This window comes from Arachis hypogaea, chromosome 16 (assembly GCF_003086295.3).
Source record: "Arachis hypogaea cultivar Tifrunner chromosome 16, arahy.Tifrunner.gnm2.J5K5, whole genome shotgun sequence".
Taxonomy (NCBI): domain Eukaryota; kingdom Viridiplantae; phylum Streptophyta; class Magnoliopsida; order Fabales; family Fabaceae; genus Arachis; species Arachis hypogaea.
In genome coordinates this window covers 76,407,479-76,427,306 of record NC_092051.1, presented here as the reverse complement: position 1 = coordinate 76,427,306, position 19,828 = coordinate 76,407,479, and the positions used below count along the sequence as shown (strand labels likewise).

The 19,828-nt window shown below is 38.6% G+C and overlaps 2 non-coding genes across 2 annotated transcripts; both read right to left on the bottom strand.

The window, feature by feature from the left end:
- Positions 1–4,724: 4,724 nt before the first annotated feature.
- On the bottom strand, positions 4,725–4,832 carry LOC112760531 (small nucleolar RNA R71). The gene has a single exon (XR_003180967.1). It is a non-coding gene; the product is annotated as a small nucleolar RNA R71 (small nucleolar RNA).
- A 6,403-nt stretch (positions 4,833–11,235) lies between these two features.
- LOC112760260 (small nucleolar RNA R71) lies at positions 11,236–11,343 on the bottom strand. Its single transcript, XR_003180709.1, has one exon. It is a non-coding gene; the product is annotated as a small nucleolar RNA R71 (small nucleolar RNA).
- Between the last annotated feature and the right edge of the window lie 8,485 nt (positions 11,344–19,828).

Sequence of the window (19,828 nt, the reverse complement as noted above, 5' to 3'; positions counted from 1 at the left end):
TCAGCCAGAAAATACCTGAAATCATAGAAAAATACACAAAATTATAGTAAAGTCCAGAAATGTGATTTTTATTTAAAAACTAATAAAAACATAATAAAAACTAACTAAAATATACTAAAAATATACTAAAAATAATGCCAAAAAGCTTATAAATTATCCGCTCATCAAATGCATAATCAATTACCTAGATTAGACTTTTTAGTTTTAGTTATTTATTGTTTTTATTTATTTCCCCCACCTCAGAGGTTAACCAAGCTCAGAACCGAGACCTTCCAACAGCATGAAGGAGAGTCCCTTTATGAAACTAGGGAGAGTTATAAAGAGATGCTGAGAAAGTGCTCTCCAGACATATTTGTTGACTGGGTCTAACTTTGGATATTTTATAACGGGATCACCCTTGCCTCACAGGTCTCATTGGATAATTCAGTTGGAGGATCTCTGCATATGAAGAAGACCATTGATGAAGCACTAGAGTTGAGTGAAATGGTAGCCAACAATCAGTACCTCTTGTTCTGAGATTTACTTGAAACATTTATTTGAGCTTGGACGTAAGGTCTAGATCCCTTTGAATGACAGCATCTGACTTGTGGATGCTGAGGTGCCACCTGTCGAGTTCCTCATGAGGAGCTGGGGGGTGGTACCTGCAAGAGACTCTGATGCTTAAGTTAGCAAGGGCTTTAGGCAGGTTTAGTAGATTAGAACGTAGGTTATACCTGAGGAGTGTCAGTGCAATTATAGTAGAGTTAGTAACCACCTTTGTTGGAGTAATTTTATCTCTTCTGATGGATAACCGTTCACTTTATCTTGGGAGTTTATTTGGATCTATATTTTTAGTGAAGATCGAGATTGCGGGTGAGATTTGCGGAGGTAGTTACTTGCTTTGGATAGGTAGGGCTAGGATCCTTTGCCAGTGTCTGACCTCTTTAAAGAGGTCAGGCACATTCGTGGAGGCCATCTTTCTTGGTGGGTGATGAGTGGATAATTTATATGCTTTTTGGCATTATTTTTACATAGTTTTTAGTATGATCTAGTAAGTTTTTAGTATATTTTTATTAGTTTTTAATAAAAAATCACATTTTTGGACTTTACTATGAGTTTTTTTGTGTGTTTTTCTGTGATTTCAGGTATTTTCTGGCTGAAATTGAGGGACTTGAGCAAAAATCAGATTCAGAGGCTGAAGACGGACTGCAGATGCTGTTGGATTCTGACCTCCCTGCACTCAAAGTGGATTTTCTGGAGCTACAGAACTCCAAATGGTGCGCTCTCAATTGCATTGGAAAGTAGACATTCAGGGCTTTCCAGCAATATATAATAGTCTATACTTTGCCCAGTTTTAGATGACGGAAACTGGCGTTCAACGCCAGTTCCATGTTGCATTCTGGAGTTAAACGCCAGAAACAGGTTGCAAAGTGGAGTTAAACGCCAGACACAGGTTACAAACTGGTGTTCAACTCCAATAGAAGCCTCTACACGTGTAAAGCTCAATGTTCAGCCCAAGCACACACCAAGTGGGCCCTAGAAGTGGATTTCTGTATCATTTACTCATTTCTGTAAACCCTAGTAACTAGTCTGATATAAATAGGACCTTTTACTATTGTATTAGACATCTTTGATCAATTTTATGATATCTAAGACCTTTATGAGGGCTGGCCACTCGGCCATGCCTGGACCTTGTTCTTATGTATTTTCAACGGTAGAGTTTCTACACACCATAGATTAAGGTGTGGAGCTCTGCTGTTCCTCATGAATTAATACAAAGTACTATTATTTTTCTATTCAATTCAAGCTTATTCCGATTCTAAGATATTCATTTGCACTTCAATATGAATGTGATGATCGTGACAGTCATCATCATTCCCAACCTATGAACGCGTGCCTGACAACCACTTCCGTTCTACCTTAGATTGAATGAATATCTCTGGGATTCCTTAATCAGAGTCTTCGTGGTATAAGTTAGAATCCATGGACGGCCATTCTTGAGATTCGAAAAGTCTAAACCTTGTCTGTAGTATTCTGAGTAGGATCTGGGAAGGGATGGCTGCGACGAGCTTCAAACTCGCGAGTGCTGGGCGTAGTGACAGACGCAAAAGGATCAATGGATCCTATTCCAGTATGATCGAGAACCGACAGATGATTAGCCATGCAGTGACAGTGCATTGACCATTTTCACTAAGAGGACAGGATGTAGCCATTGACAACGGTGACGCCTAACATACAGCTTGCCATAGAAAGGAGTATGAATGATTGGATGAAGACAATAGGAAAGCAAAGGTTCAAGAGGAACAAGCATCTTCATACGCTTATCTGAAACTCTCACCAATGAATTACATAAGTATCTCTATCTTTAATTTACGTTTTATTTATATTTTAATTATATTTTAATTATCAAATATCCATAACCATATGAATCTGCCTGACTGAGATTTGCAAGATGACCATAGCTTGCTTCAAGCCGACAATCTCCGTGGGATCGACCCTTACTCACGTAAGGTTTATTACTTGGACGGCCCAGTGCACTCGCTGGTTAGTTGTGCGAAGTTGTGACAAATAACTAAGATTATGAACGTGCGTATTAAGTTTTTAGCGCTGTTTCCAAGGAATGAACCGTCACGATTTCTGCGCACCAAGTTTTTGGCGCCGGTTCTGGGGATTGTTCGAGTTTGGACAATTGATAGTTTATCTTGTTGCTCAGATTAGGTAATTTTATTTTAATTTTAAGCTTTTTGTTTTTGTTAATTTTATTTTCAAAAAATAAAAAAAATTTAATAAAAGCATAAAACCAAAAATATCTATGTTTCTTGTTTGAGTCTTGTGTCAATTTTTAAGTTTGGTGTCAATTGCATGTTTTTATAATTTTCTTGCATTTTTCGAAAATTCATCATGCATTCGTCATGATCTTCAAGTTGTTCTTGATGATTCCTCTTGTTTGATCTTCATGTTTTCTTGTTTTGCATCTTTTCTTGTTTTCCATATGCAATTTTAATTTGTTAGTGTCTAATTATTGAAAATTTCTAAGTTTGGTGTCTTGCATGTTTTTCTTTTCTTAAAAATTTTCTAAAATAAGTTCTTGGTGTTCATCTTGACATTCAAAGTGTTCTTGGTGTTCATCTTGACATTCATAGTGTTCTTGCATGCATTGTGTGTTTTGATTCATAATTTTTATGTCTTGTGTCTTTTTTTGTGTTTTTCTCTTTCTTCATTAAAAATTCAAAAATAAAAAAAAATACCTTTTCCTCTTTCTCTCATAAATTTTTGAAAATTTGAGTTGACTTTTTCAAAACTTTTTAAAATTTAGTTGTTTCTTTTGAGTCAAATCAAATTTTTAATTTAAAAATTCTATCTTTTTTCAAATCTTTTTCAAAAATCAAATCTTTTTCATTTTTCTTTTATGATTTTCAAAGATTTCAAATGGAATTTTCAAAATCTTTTTCTTATTTTTATTTCATATTTTCAAAATTAATGCTAACAATTAATGTGATTGATTCAAAATTTTTAAGTTTGTTACTTGCCTAGTAAGAAAGGTGCAATCTTTAAACTCTAGAATAATACCTTTTTAGTTTCTTGTTAGTCAAGTAATCAACTTTGATTTCAAAAATCAAATCTTTTTAAATTTCTTTTTGAAATCTTTTTCAAAATAAATGTCAATCACATCTTTTTCAAAATCAAATTCAAAATCTTTTCCAACTTCTTTTCTAACTTCTTATCTTTTCAAAAATTGATTTTCAAATCTTTTTCAATTAACTACTTGACTTTTTGTTTGATTTTAAAAGTTTAATATTTCAATCATATCTTTTTCAAAACTACCTAACTAATTCTATCTCTAATTTTCGAAAATCCTTCCCCTCTTTTTCAAAATTCCTTTTTAGATTAACTAATTATTTTAAATTTAATTTAATTTGATTCAGTTTTTCGAACTATAATTTTTATTTTTTATTTTAAATTCAATTTAAAAACAAAATTACTTTTATTTTAATTTATTTAATTTTTGAATTTCTCTTCTCCTCATCTCTTTCTAATTATTTATTTATCTACTAACCCCCCTCTTTCACCCAAGAATTCGAACTCATTCCTCTCCCTTGTGTTTGGATTCTTATCTTTTTCTTCCTCCATTATTCTCTTCTTATACTTACATAAGGAATCTCTATACTGTGACATAGAGGATTCCTCTTCTTTTCTATTTTCTTCTTTTTCATATGAGCAGGAACAAGGATAAGAACATTCTTGTTGAAGCTGACTCTGAACCTGAAAGGACTCTGAAGAGGAAGCTAAGGGAAGCTAAAGCACAACTCTCTGGAGAAAATCTGACAAAAATTTTCGAAAAAGAAGGAGACATGGCCGAAAATAATAACAATACAAGGAAGATGCTTGGTGACTTTACTGCACCTAATTCCAATTTACATGGAAGAAGCATCTCAATCCCTGCCATTGGAGCAAACAATTTTGAGCTAAAACCTCAATTAGTTTCTCTGATGCAACAAAATTCCAAGTTTTATAGACTTCCATCCGAAGATCCCTTTCAGTTCTTAACTGAATTCTTGCAGATCTGTGATACTGTTAAGACCAATGGGGTTGATCCCAAGGTCTACAGGCTTATGCTTTTCCCATTTACTGTAAGAGACAGAGCTAGAATATGGTTGGACTCTCAACCTAAAGACAGCCTGAACTCTTGGGATAAGCTGGTCACGGCTTTCTTAGCCAAGTTCTTTCCTCCTCAAAATCTTAGCAAGCTTAGAGTGGATGTTCAAACCTTCAGACAGAAGGAAGGTGAATCCCTCTATGAAGCTTGGGAGAGATACAACGAACTGACCAAAAAGTGTCCTTCTGACATGCTTTCAGAATGGACCATCTTGGATATATTCTATGATGGTCTGTCTGAATTATCAAAGATGTCATTGGACCATTCTGTAGGTGGATCCATTCAACTAAAGAAAACGCCTGCAGAAGCTCAAGAACTCGTTGACATGGTTGCAAATAACCAGTTCATGTACACTTCTGAAAGGAATCCTGTGAGTAATGGGACGCCTCAGAAGAAAGGAGTTCTTGAAATTGATACTCTGAATGCCATACTGGCTCAGAATAAAATATTGACTCGGCAAGTCAATATGATCTCTCAGAGTCTGAATGGATTGAAGGAATCATCCAACAGTACTAAAGAGGCATCTTCTGAAGAAGAAGCTTATGATCATGAGAACCCTACAATAGCAGAGGTGAATTACATGGGTGAACCCTATGGAAACACCTATAATCCCTCATGGAGAAATCATCCAAATTTCTCATGGAAGGATCAACAAAAGTCTCAACAAGGATTTAATAATGGTGGAAGAAACAGGTTTAGCAATAGCAAGCCTTTTCCATCATCCACTCAGCAACAGACAGAGAATTCTGAGCAGAATCCATCTAGCTTAGCAAATATAGTCTCTGATCTATCTAAGGCCACTGTAAGGTTCATGAATAAAACAAGGTTCTCCATTAGAAATTTGGAGGCACAAGTGGGCCAGCTGAGTAAAAGAGTCACCGAAACTCCTCCTAGTACCCTTCCAAGCAATACAAAAGAAAATCCAAAGAGAGAATGCAAGGCTATTGATTTAACCATCATGGCCGAACCTATAAGAGAGGAGGAGGACGTGAATCCTAGTGAGGAAGACCTCATGGGACGTCTAGTGACCAATAAGGAGTTTCCCTTCGAGGAACCAAAGGAACCTGAGGCTCAATTAGAGACCATAGAGATTCTATTGAACCTCCTTCTGCCCTTCATGAGCTCTGATGAGTATTCGTCCTCTGAAGAGGATGAAGAAATTACTGAAGAGCAAGTTTCTAAGTACCTTGGTGCAATCATGAAGCTGAATGCCAAATTATTTTGTAATGAGACTTGGGAAGATGAACCTCCCTTGCTCACCAATGAACTGAATGCATTGGATAGGCAGAAATTACCTCAAAAGAAACAGGATCTAGGAAAATTCTTAATACCTTGTACCATAGGCATCATGACCTTTGAGAAGGCTCTGTGTGACCTGGGATCAGGAATAAACTTAATGCCACTATCTGTATTGGAGAAACTTGGGATCTTTAAGGTGCAAGCTGCCAGAATCTCATTAGAGATGGCAGACAACTCAAGAAAACAGGCTTATGGACAAGTAGAGGAAGTGTTAGTAAAGGTTGAAGGCCTTTACATCCCTGCTGATTTCATAATCCTAGACGCTGGGAAGGAAGAGGATGAATCCATCATCCTTGGAAGACCCTTCCTAGCCACAGCAAGAGCTGTGATTGATGTGGACAGAGGAGAACTAGTCCTTCAACTGAATGAGGACAACCTTGTGTTTAAAACTCAAGGATCTCCTTCTGTAACCATGGAGAGGAAGCATGAAAAGCTTCTCTCACTGCAGAGTCAACCAAAGCCCCCACAGTCAAACTCTAAGTTTGGTGTTGGGAGGCCACAACCAAACTCTAAATTTGGTGTTGAACCCCCATAGTCAAACTCTAAGTTTGGTGTTGGGAGGTCCCAACAATGCTCTGAACATCTGTGAGGCTCCATGAGAGCTCACTGTCAAGCTATTGACGTTAAAGAAACGCTTATTGGGAGGCAACCCAATGTTATTTAATTATATCTATTTTATTTTCCTTCTGTTATTTCATGTTTTATTAGGTTGATGATCATGTGGAGTCACAAAAACTACTGAAAAATCAAAAATAGAATGAAAAACAGCATTAAAAATAGCACACCCTGGAGAAGAGCAGTTTGGCGTTTAAACGCCAGAAACAAGCACTGTCTGGCGTTTAACGCCAGAAACAAGCATCTACCTGGCGTTAAATGCCAGAAACAGGCTACATTTGGCTGTTTAACGCCGGAAACAAGCAGTAACCTGGCGTTAAACGCGAGGATTGCACAGCAAGGGCATTTTACACGCCTAATTGGAGCAGGGATGTTAAGTCCTTGACCCCACTTGATCTGTGGATCCCACAGGATCCCCACATCTTCTTCTCTCCTCTTCACACCTTTTCATAACTCCCTTCCCCAAATACCCTTCACCAATCACCTCAATCACTCTTTCCCATCACCTATTCACCACTTACATCCATCCTCTCTTCCCCATAAACCCTACCTACCTCCAAAATTCAAACTCTTTTCCCACCCAAACCTAACCCTAATGGCCAAACCCTAAATCGCATCCCACCCCTATATAAACTCCTCTTTCCTTCTTCATTTTCACACAACACAACCGTCTCTTCTTACCCTTGGCCGAATACACCTTCTCCCTCCATCTCCTCTATTCTTTTTCTTCTTCTCCTTCTTTCTTTCTTCTTTTGCTCAGGGACGAGCAAACATTTTAAGTTTAGTGTGGTAAAAGCATAGCTTTTTGTTTTTCCATAACCATTTATGGCACCTGATGAGCGGATAATTTATACACTTTTTGGCATTGTTTTTAGTATATTTTTAGTATATTTTAGTTAGTTTTTATTTTATTTTTATTAGTTTTTAAATAAAAAATCACTCTTCTGGACTTTACTATGACTTTGTGTGTTTTTCTGTGATTTCAGGTATTTTCTGGCTGAAATTGAGGGACCTGAGCAAAAATCTGATTCAAAGGCTGAAAAAGGACTGCAGATGCTGTTGGATTCTGACCTCCCTGCACTCAATGTGGATTTTCTGGAGCTACAGAAGCCCAATTGGCACGCTCCCAATTGCGTTAAAAAGTAGACATCTTGGGCTTTCCAGCAATATATAATAGTTCATACTTTTCCCGAGATTTTATGGCCCAAACAGGCGTTCTAAGTTAGCTCAAGAATTCTGGCGTTTAACTCCAAAACTGGCACAAAAACTGGAGTTAAATGCCCAAACTGGCACAAAAGCTAGCGTTTAACTCCAAGAAAAGTCTCTACACATGAAAGCTTCAATGCTCAGCCCAAGCACACACCAAGTGGGCCCGGAAGAAGATTTCTGCATTAATTACTGATTTTTGTAACCCTAGGCTACTAGTTTTCTATAAATAGGACCTTTTGCTATTGTATTTTTAATCTTGGGATGTTTAGTCCTTAGACCTTTGAGGCTGGCCATTCGGCCATGCTTACACTATTTGTTCTTATGTATTTTCAACGGTGGAGTTTCTACACACCATAGATTAAGGTGTGGAGCTCTGCTGTTCTTCATGAATTAATACAAGTACTATTGTTTTTCTATTCAACTCAAGTCTATTTCTTCTCGAAGATATTCTTTCGTTCTTCAACTTGATGAATGTGATGATCCGTGACACTCATCATCATTCTCACCTATGAACATGTGCCTGACAACCACCTCTGTTCTACTAGCAATGGCTTGAATGCGTATCTCTTGGGTTTCTAATCTAAGATTGGAACCTTCGTGGTATAGGCTAGAATTATTGGCGGCCTACGAGCTTCAAACTCGCGATTGTGGGGCGTGTGATAGACGCAAAAGGATCAATGGATCCTATTTCGACATGATCGAGAACCGACAGCTGATTAGCCGATGTTGTGATAGAGCATCAGGACCATTTTCACTGAGAGGACGGGATGTAGCCATTGACAATGGTGATGCCCAACATAAAGCTTGCCATGGAAAGAAGTATGAATGATTGGAAGAAGGCAATAGGAAAGCAGAGGTTCAAGGGGAACAAAGCATCTTCTTACGCTTATCTGAAATCCACCAATGAATTACATAAGTATCTCTATCTTTATTTTATGTTTTATTCATCTTTTAATTATCAACCCTCCATCACCATTTGAATCTGCCTGACTGAGATTTACAAGATGACCCTAGCTTGCTTCAAGCCGACAATCTCCGTGGGATCGACCCTTACTCACGTAAGGTTTATTACTTGGACGACCTAGTGCACTTGCTGGTTAGTTGTGCGGAATTTTGACAAAGTGTGATTCACGTTTGAGAGCTCCAAGTCCTTTGGCGCCATTGTTGATGATCAGAATTTCGTGCACCAAGTTTTTGGCGCCGTTGCCGGGGATTGTTCGAGTTTGGACAACTGACGGTTCATCTTGTTGCTTAGATTAGGTAATTTTATTTTATTTTTATTTTCGAAAAATTAAAAACAAAAATTTCTATTTTGTTCTTCAGAGTTTTTAAGAATGAATTCTAGAGTTTCATGATGATCTGTTGAAGTCTGGCTGGCTGTGAAGCCATGTCTAATCTTATTGGACCGAGGTTTCAACTTATCATCACAAGAGCTTGTTGATTTCTATCAATTTTGCTGTTGTTAGCAATGATCTGCTAAAGCTTGGCTGGCCATTGGCCATGTCTAGTGTTTTGGACCGGAGCTTTCATTGAAAGCTTGGCTGGCTAGTAAGTCATGTCTAATTCCTGGACCGGAGTCTTAGACTAGCATTGCAATGATTCCTGGAACTCTTATTAAAAATTTTGAACCCCTTTATTTTCTTTTCCACTCAATTTTCGAAAAACCACAAAAAATTTATAAAATTATAAAAATCAAAAATATTTTATGTTTCTTGTTTGAGTCTAGTGTCAATTTTTAAGTTTGGTGTCAATTGCATGACTTTCTTCTTCTTGCATTTTTCGAATATATGCATATTGTTCTTCATTGATCTTCAAGTTGTTCTTGATGATTTCATTGCTCTGATCTTTAAATTCTCTTGTTTTGTGTGTTTTAGTTGTTTCTCATATGCATTCTCAATTTGTTAGTGTCTCCTATATGAAAATTTTTTAAGTTTGGTGTCCTGCATGCATTGTTTATTTGATCTTAGTTGCAATTTTTATTGTTTCTCATCATTAAAAATTCAAAAATATTTTTAAAACTATGTATTTTCAAGTCAATAATACAGAGAATTGAAGATTCAGAACATTCAGCAGAGGAATCAAACAGAAAAATCTGGGCGTTCAAAATGCCCAGTGAAGAAGGAAAATTGGCGTTTAAACGCCAGCCAGGGTACCTGGCTGGGCGTTTAACGCCCAAAAAGGTAGAGATTTGGGCGTTAAACGCCAGAATGGGCACCATTCTGGGCGTTTAACGCCAGGATGACACTAGAGGGAAGATTTTGTTTTTAATTCACATTTTTTTCAAGTTTTCATAATTTTTCAAAATCAAATCTTTTTCAAATCATATCTTTTCAATCATATCTCTTTCAAAATCAATTTATTTCCATTTTATATTTATTTTTACTATTTTCAAAAATCCTTGCTTCAAGTAAAGATTTACTTCAAAAATTTTCAAGTTATTACTTGCCTATTAAGAAAGGATCAAAATTTTAAATTTTAGAATCATATCTTTTAATTTCTTGATAGTCAAGTAATCAACTTTAGTTTTAAAACTTTCTCTTTTTAATTTGATTTTCAATCATTTCTTTTCAATCACATCTTTTTCAAAATTAACTCTCAATCATATCTTTTTAATTTCTAATTTCAAAATATTTTTCAAAAATCACTTTATTTCTTTCCCAATCTTAATTTTCTAAAATCTCAATCAATTTTTCAAAAATTTTTTCAAAATCTCTTACTTTAATTTTTAAAAATTCTTCCCCTCTTCTCACATCCTTCTATTTAAGGGACTAAGACTCCTCCTCAAGGTACAATTCGAACTCCCTCCTTCTTTATATGTTCGAATTCTCCTCCATCTACCTCATCCTTCTATTCTTCTTTTTCTCTGACACCTCAAGGAATCTCTATACTGTGACATAGAGGATTCCCTACTTTCTTGTTCTCTTCTCTTTCATATGAGCAGGAACAAAGATAAAGGCATACTTTTTTAAGCTGATCCTGAATCTGAAAGGACCTTGAAGAGAAAGCTAAGAGAAGCTAAAGAACAATTCTCTCTAGAGGGCCTAACAGAACTCTTCAAAGAAGAAGAAACCATGGCAGCCGAAAACAACAACAATGCCAACAATGCAAGGAAGGTGCTTGGTGACTTTACTGCACCTACTCCTGATTTCTATGGGAGAAGCATCTCAATCCCTGCCATTGGAGCAAACAACTTTGAGCTTAAGCCTCAATTAGTTTCTCTAATGCAACAGAATTGCAAGTTTCATGGACTTCCATTGGAAGATCCTCATCAGTTCTTAGCTGAGTTCTTGCAAATCTGTGACACTGTCAAGACCAATGGGGTTGACCCTGAAGTCTACAGACTTATGCTTTTTCCTTTTGCTGTAAGAGACAGAGCTAGGACATGGTTGGATTCACAACCTAAAGAAAGCCTGAAGTCTTGGGAAAAGCTAGTCAATGCCTTCTTGGCAAAGTTCTTTCCACCTCAAAAATTGAGCAAGCTTAGAGTGGAAGTCCAAACCTTTAGACAGAAGGATGGTGAGTCCCTCTATGAAGCTTGGGAGAGATACAAGCAATTGATCAGAAGGTGCCCTTCTGACATGCTTTCAGAATGGAGCATCATAGGAATCTTCTATGATGGTCTATCTGAACTATCCAAGATGTCATTGGATAGCTCTGTTGGAGGATCTCTTCATCTGAAGAAGACGCCTGCAGAAGCTCAAGAACTCATTGAAATGGTTGCAAATAACTAATTCATGTACACTTCTGAAAGGAATCCTGTGAATAATGGGATAGCTCAGAAGAAAGGAGTTCTTGAGATTGATACTCTGAATGCCATATTGGCTCAGAATAAAATATTAACCCAACAAGTAAATATGATTTCTCAGAGTTTGTCTGGAACGCAAGCAGCAACAGGCAGTACTAAGGAAGCTTCCTCTGAAGAAGAAGCTTATGATCCTGAGAACCCAGCAATGGAAGAGGTGAATTACATGGGAGAATCCTATGGAAACACCTATAATCCTTCATAGAGAAATCATCCAAATCTCTCATGGAAGAATCAACAGAGACCTCAACAAGGTTTTAACAACAATAATGGTGGAAGAAACAGGTTTAAAAATAGCAAACCTTCTCCATCATCTTCTCAGCAACAGACAGAGAATTCTAAGCAAAACCCCTCTGACTTAGCAACCATTATCTCTGATCTAATCAAAACCACTCAAAGTTTCATGACTAAAACAAGGTCCTCCATTAGAAACTTGGAGGCACAATTGGGTCAGCTGAGTAAGAAAATTACTGAACTCCCACCTAGCACTCTCCCAAGCAATACAGAAGAGAATCCAAAGAGAGAGTGCAAGGCCATAACCACATCTCACATGGCCGAACATGGAGAGGAGGAAGAGGCAGACCTCAATGGACGCCCACTGAGGAAGACCTCAATGGACGCCCACTGACCTCCAAGGAGTTCCCTAATAAGGAACCATGGGAATCTGAGGCTCATTCTGAGACCATAGTGATTCCATTGAATTTACTTCTGCCATTCATGAGCTCTGATGAGTATTCTTCCTCTGAAGAGGATGAAGATGTTACTGAAGAGTAAGTTGCTAAGTACCTTGGAGCAATCATGAAGCTAAATGCCAAGCTATTTGGTAATGAGACTTGGGAGGATGAACCTCCATTGCTCATCAAAAAACTGGATGACTTGACTAGGCAGAGATTACCTCAAAAGAGACAGGACCCTGGAAAGTTCTCAATCCCTTGTACCATAGGCACCATGACCTTTGAGAAGGCTCTGTGTGACCTAGGGTCAAGCATAAACCTTATGCCTCTCTCTATAATGGAGAAGCTAGAGATCATTGAGGTACAAGCTGCAAGAATCTCACTAGAAATTGCAGACAATTCAAAGAAACAGGCTTATGGACTTGTAGAGGATGTCTTGGTGAAGGTTGAAGACCATTACATCCCTGCTGATTTTATAGTCCTAAAGACTAGGAAGTGTATTGATGAATCCATCATCCTTGGCAGACCCTTCCTAGCTACAGCAAAAGCTGTGATTGATGTTGACAGAGGAGAATTGATCATTCAAGTGAATGGAGACTCACTTGTGTTTAAAGCTCAAGGAAATCCCTCTGTAACCATGGAGAGAAAGCATGACGAGCTTCTCTCAATACAGAGTCAAACAGTGCCCCCACAGTCAAACTCTAAGTTTGGTGTTGGGAGGCCACAACCAAACTCTAAGTTTGGTGTTGAACCCCCACATTCAAACTCTAAGTTTGGTGTTGGGAGGTTCCAACATTGCTCTGAACGTCTGTGAGGCTCCATGAGAGCCACTGTCAAGCTATTGACATTAAAGAAGCGCTTGCTGGGAGGCAACCCAATCGTTACTATTCTATGATAATTTTCTATTTTCTATTGTTATTTTATGTTTTCTGTAGGTTGATGATCATGTGAAGTCACAAAAACAATTGAAAAAGCAAAAACAGAAGGAAAAACTGAATGAAAAATAGAACACCCTGGAGGAGAAACTTACTGGCGTTTAAACGCCAGTAAGGGTAGCAGAATGGGTGTTAAACGCCCAGTCTGGCACCATTATGGGCGTTTAATGCCAGAAATGGGCACCAGACTGGCGTTTAACGCCAGGAATGAGCAAGAAGCTGGCGTTAAACGCCAGAAATGGGCAGCAGCCTGGCATTTAACGCCAGGATTGGCAGAAAGGGGCGTTTTGCACGCCACTTAGTGCAGGGATAAGATATCCTTGACACCTCAGGATCTGTGGACCCCACAGGATCCCCACCTACCCCACCACTCTCTCTCTTCTTCACCCATTCACCGATCACCTCAATACCTCTTCACCACTCACATCCATCCTTCATAAAACCCCACCTACCTCACCATCCAAATTCAAACCACTTTCCCTCCCAAACCCACCCATAATGGCCGAACCATACACACTCCTCTCACTCCTATATAAACCCATCTTCACTCCTTCATTTTCACACAACCTAAACACCACTTCTCCCCCTTGGCCAAAACACAAAGCCCACTCTATCTCCTCTATTTCTTCTTCTTCTACTCTCTTCTTTCTTTTTTTGCTCAAGGACGAGCAACCTTCTAAGTTTGGTGTGGTAAAAGCTAAAGCTTTTTGTTTTTCCATAACCATTTATGGCATTAAAAGCCGGAAAAACCTCTATAAAGAGGAAAGGGAAGGCAAAAGCTTCCACCTTCGAGTCTTGGGAGATGGAGAGATTCCTCTCAAGGGTGCATCAAGACCACTTCTATGAAGTTGTAGCCAAGAAGAAGGTGATCCCCGAGGTCCCTTTTAAGCTCAAAAAGGGCGAATATCCGGAGATCCGACATGAGATCCAAAGAAGAGGTTGGAAAGTTCTCACCAACCCCATTCAACAAGTCGGGATCTTAATGGTTCAAGAGTTCTATGCCAATGCATGGATCACCAAGAACCATGATCAAAGTGTGAAACCGGACCCTAAGAATTGGCTTACAATGGTTTGGGGGAATTACTTAGATTTTAGTCCGAAAAATGTAAGGTTGGCATTCAACTTGCCTATGATGCAAGGAGATGCATACCCATACACAAGAAGGGTCAACTTTGATCAAAGGTTGGACCAAGTCCTCATGGACATCTGTGAAGAGGGCGCTCAATGGAAGAGAGATTCAAGAGGGAAGCCGGTTCAACTAAGAAGGCATGACCTCAAGCCCGTGGCTAGGGGATGGTTGGAGTTCATCCAACGCTCAATCATTCCCACTAGCAACCGGTCCAAAGCTACTATAGACTGGGCTATCATGATACATAGCATCATGATTGGAGAGGAAGTGGAAGTTCATGAGGTTATATCCCAAGAACTCTACAAGGCGGCGGACAAGTCCTCTCCTTTGGCAAGGTTAGCCATCCCTCATCTAAATTGTCACCTTTTCAATTCGGTTGGAATTGACATAGAGGGAGACATTCTCATTGATGAGGACAAGCCCATCACTAAGAAAAGGATGGAGCAAACAAGAGAACCTCATCAAGAGCATGAGGAAATTCCTCATCATGAAATCCCTGAGATACCTCAAGGGATGCATTTTCCTCTACAAAACTATTGGGAGCAAATCAACACCTCCCTAGGAGAATTAAGTTCCAACATGGGACAACTAAAGGTGGAGCACCAAGAGCATTCCATCCTCCTCCATGAAATTAGAGAAGATCAAAGAACCATGAGAGAGGAGCAACAAAGGCAAGGAAGAGACATTGAAGAGCTCAAGCACTCCATAAGATCTTCAAGAGAAAGAACAAGCCGCCATCACTAAGGTGGACCCGTTCTTTAACTTCCTTGTTCTTTATTTTCCTGTTTTTCGAAAATTATGCTTTATGTTTATCTATGTTTGTGTCTTTATTACATGATCATTAGTGTCTATGCCTTAAAGCTATGAAAATGAATCCATCACCTTTCTTAAATGAAAAATGTTTTTAATTGAAAAAGAAAAAGAAGTGCATGAATTTCAAATTTTAAAACAGTTTAATTATTTTGATGTGGTGGCAATACTATTGTTGTTCTGAGTGAATGCTTGAACAGTGCATATTTTTGAATTTGATTGTTTATGAATGTTAAAATTGTTGGCTCTTGAAAGAATGAAAGGAAAAGGAGAAATGTTATCTGATCATCTGAAAAATCATAAAATTGATTCTTGAAGCAAGAAAAAGCAGTGAAAAGCTTGCAAAAAAAAAAGGAAAAGCAAGCAAAAAAAGCCAATACCCCTTTAAACCAAAAGGAAAGGGTGATAAAAAGGATCCAAGGCTTTGAGCATCAGTGGATAGGAGGGCCCACAAGAATAAAATCCTGGCCTTAGCGGCTAAACCAAGCTGTCCCTAACCATGTGCTTGTGGCGTGAAGGTGTCAAGTGAAAACTTGAGACTGAGCGGTTAAAGTCGAGGTCCAAAGCAAAAAGAAGAGTGTGCTTAAGAACCCTGGACATCTCTAATTGGGGACTCTAGCAAAGCTGAGTCACAATCTGAAAAGGTTCACCCAGTTATGTGTCTGTGGCATTTATGTATCCGGTGGTAATACTGGAAAACAAAGTGCTTAGGGCCACGACCAAGACTCATAAAGTAGCTGTGTTCAAGAATCAACATACTTAACTAGGAGAATCAATAACACTATCTGGATTCTGAGTTCCTATAGATGCCAATCATTCTGAACTTCAAAGGATAAAGTGAGATGCCAAAACTGTCTAGAAGCAAAAAGCTTAAAGCCCCGCTCATCTAATTAATACTGATCTTCATAGATGTTTTTGGAATTCGTTGCATATTCTCTTCTTTTTATCCTATTTGATTTTTAGTTGCTTAGGGACAAGCAACAATTTAAGTTTGGTGTTGTGATGAGCGGATAATTTATACGCTTTTTGGCATTGTTTTTAGTATGTTTTTAGTATATTTTAGTTAGTTTTTATTATATTTTTATTAGTTTTTAAATAAAAAATCACTCTTCTGGACTTTACTATGAGTTTGTGTGTTTTTCTGTGATTTCAGATATTTTCTGGCTGAAATTGAGGGACCTGAGCAAAAATCTGATTCAGAGGCTGAAAAAGGACTGCAGATGCCGTTGGATTCTGACCTCCCTGCACTCAAAGTGGATTTTCTGGAGCTACAGAAGCCCAAATGGCGTGCTCTCAATTGCGTTAGAAAGTAGACATCCTGGGCTTTCTAGCAATATATAATAGTCTATACTTTGCCCGAGATTTGATGGCCCAAACAGGCGTTCTAAGTCAGCTCAAGAATTATGGCGTTTAACTCCAAAACTGGCACAAAAGCTGGAGTTAAACGCCCAAACTGGCACAAAAGCTGGCGTTTAACTCCAAGAAAAGTCTCTACACATGGAAGCTTCAATGCTCAGCCCAAGCACACACCAAGTGGGCCCGGAAGAAGATTTCTGCATTAATTACTGATTTCTGTAACCCTAGGCTACTAGTTTTCTATAAATAGGACCTTTTGCTATTGTATTTTTAATCTTGGGACGTTTAGTCCTTAGACCTTTGAGGCTGGCCATTCGGCCATGCTTACACTATTTGTTCTTATGTATTTTCAACGGTGGAGTTTCTACACACCATAGATTAAGGTGTGGAGCTCTGCTGTTCTTCATGAATTAATACAAGTACTATTGTTTTTCTATACAACTCAAGTCTATTTCTTCTCGAAGATATTCATTCGTTCTTCAACTTGATAAATGTGATGATCCGTGACACTCATCATCATTCTCACCTATGAACATGTGCATGACAACCACCTCTGTTCTACTAGCAATGGCTTGAATGCGTATCTCTTGGGTTTCTAATCTAAGATTGGAACCTTCGTGGTATAGGCTAGAATTATTGGCGGCCGTTCCTGAGATCCGGAACGTCTAAACCTTGTCTGTGGTATTCTGAGTAGGATCTGGGAAGGGATGACTGTGACGAGCTTCAAACTCACGATTGTGGGGCGTGTGACAGACGCAAAAGGATCAATGGATCCTATTCCGACATGATCGAGAACCGACAGCTGATTAGTCGATGTTGTGACAAAGCATCAGGACCATTTTCACTGAGAGGATGGGATGTAGCCATTGACAATGGTGATGCCCAACATAAAGCTTGCCATGGAAAGGAGTATGAATGATTGGAAGAAGGCAATAGGAAAGCAGAGGTTCAAGGGGAACAAAGTATCTTCATACGCTTATCTGAAATCCACCAATGAATTACATAAGTATCTCTATGTTTATTTTATGTTTTATTCATCTTTTAATTATCAACCCTCCATCACCATTTGAATCTGCCTGACTGAGATTTACAAGATGACCATAGCTTGCTTCAAGCCGACAATCTCCGTGGGATCGACCCTTACTCACGTAAGGTTTATTACTTGGACGACCCAGTGCACTTGCTGGTTAGTTGTGCGGAATTGTGACAAACTGTGATTCACGTTTGAGAGCTCCAAGTCCTTTGGCGCCATTGTTGATGATCACAATTTCGTGCACCAGCACCTAAGGCAAGAAAAACCTCTAGAAAGAGGAAAGAGAAGGCAATTGCTTCCACCTCTGAGTCATGGGAGATGGAGAGATTCATCTCAAAGGTCCATCAAAACCACTTCTATGAAGTTATGGCTAAGAAGAAAGTGATCCCTGAGGTTCCTTTCAAGCTCAAAAAGAATGAGTATCCGGAGATCCGACATGAGATCCGAAGAAGAGGTTGGGAAGTTCTCACCAACCCCATTCAACAAGTCGGGATCTTAATAATCCAAGAGTTCTATGCAAACGCATGAATCACTAGGAACCATGATCAAAGTGTGAACCTGAATCCAAAGCATTGGCTCACCATGGTTCGGGAAAAATACTTAGACTTTAGTCCGGAAAATGTAAGGCTAGCATTCAACTTGCCAATGATGGAAGAGAATGCACGCCCTACACAAGAAGGGTCAACTTTGATCAAAGGTTGGACCAAGTCCTCATAGACATATGTGAGGAAGGAGCTCAATGGAAAATTGACTTAAGAGGCAAGCCGGTTCAATTAAGAAGGCATGACCTCAATCCAGTGGCTAGGGGATGGCTAGAGTTCATTCAACGCTCAATCATTCCTACTAGTAACTGGTCTGAAGTTACTATAGACCGGGCCATCATGATCCATAGTATCATGATTGGAGAGGAGGTGGAAGTTCATGAGATTATACCTCAAGAACTTTACAAAGTGGCTGACAAGTCCTCCACTTGGGCAAGGTTAGCCTTTCCTCAACTCATATGCCACCTCTGCAATTCGGCTGGAATTGACATAGAGGGAGACATCCTCATTGAAGAGGACAAGCCCATCACTAAGAAAAGGATGGAGCAAATAAGAGATCATGGATCTCAACAAGAGCATGAGGAAATTCCCCACCATGAAATCCCTGAGAAGCCTCAAGGGATGCACCTTCCTCCACAAAAACTATTGGGAGAAAATTAACACCTCCCTAGGAGAATTAAGTTCCAACATGGGACAACTAAAGGTGGAGCATCAAGAGCACTCCATCATCCTTCATGAGATTAGAGAAGATCAAAAAGCTATGAGGGAGGAGCAATAAAGGTAAGGAAGAGACATAGAGGAGCTCAAAAGCACCATTGGTTCTTCAAGAAGAGGAAGACGCCACCCTCACTAAGGTAGACTTATTCCTTAATCTCCTTGTCTATTTATTTTACTATTTTTCATTTATTATGCTTTATGTTTATTTATGTTTGTGTCTTATTACATGATCACTAGTGTTTAAGTTTCTATGTCTTAAAGCTATGAATGTCCTATGAATCCATCACCTTTCTTAAATGAAAAATGCTTTAATTACGAAAGAACAAGAAGTACATGGTTTCAAATTCATCCTTGAAACTAGTTTAGTTATTTTGATGTGGTGACAATACTTTTTAATTTTTGAATGAATGCTTGAACAGTGCATATGTCTTTTGAAATTGTTGTTTATGAATGTTAAATATGTTGGCTCTTGAAAGAATGATGAAAAAGGAGACATGCTATTTGATAATCTGAAAAATCATAAAAATGATTCTTGAAGCAAGAAAAAGCAGTGAATACAAAAGCTTGCAGAAAAAAAAGAAAAAAAAGAAAATGGCAAAAAAAAGAGAAAAAGAAAAAGAAAAAGCAAGCATAAAAAGCCAATTGCCCTTAAAACCAAAAGGCAAGGGTAAAAAGGATCAAAGGCTTTGAGCATTAGTGGATAGGAGGGCCTAAAGGAATAAAATCCTGGCCTAAGCGGCTAAACCAAGCTGTCCCTAACCATGTGCTTGTGGCGTGAAGGTGTCAAGTGAAAACTTGAGACTGAGCGGTTAAAGTTGAGGTCCAAAGCAAAAAGAAGAGTGTGCTTAAGAACCCTGGACACCTCTAATTGGGGACTCTAGCAAAGTTGAGTCACAATCTGAAAAGGTTCACCCAGTTTTGTGTCTGTGGCATTTATGTATCTGGTGGTAATACTGGAAAACAAAGGGCTTAGGGCCACGGCCAAGACTCATAAAGTAGCTGTGTTCAAGAATCAACATACTGAACTAGGAGAATCAATAACACTATCTGAATTCTAAGTTCTTATAGATG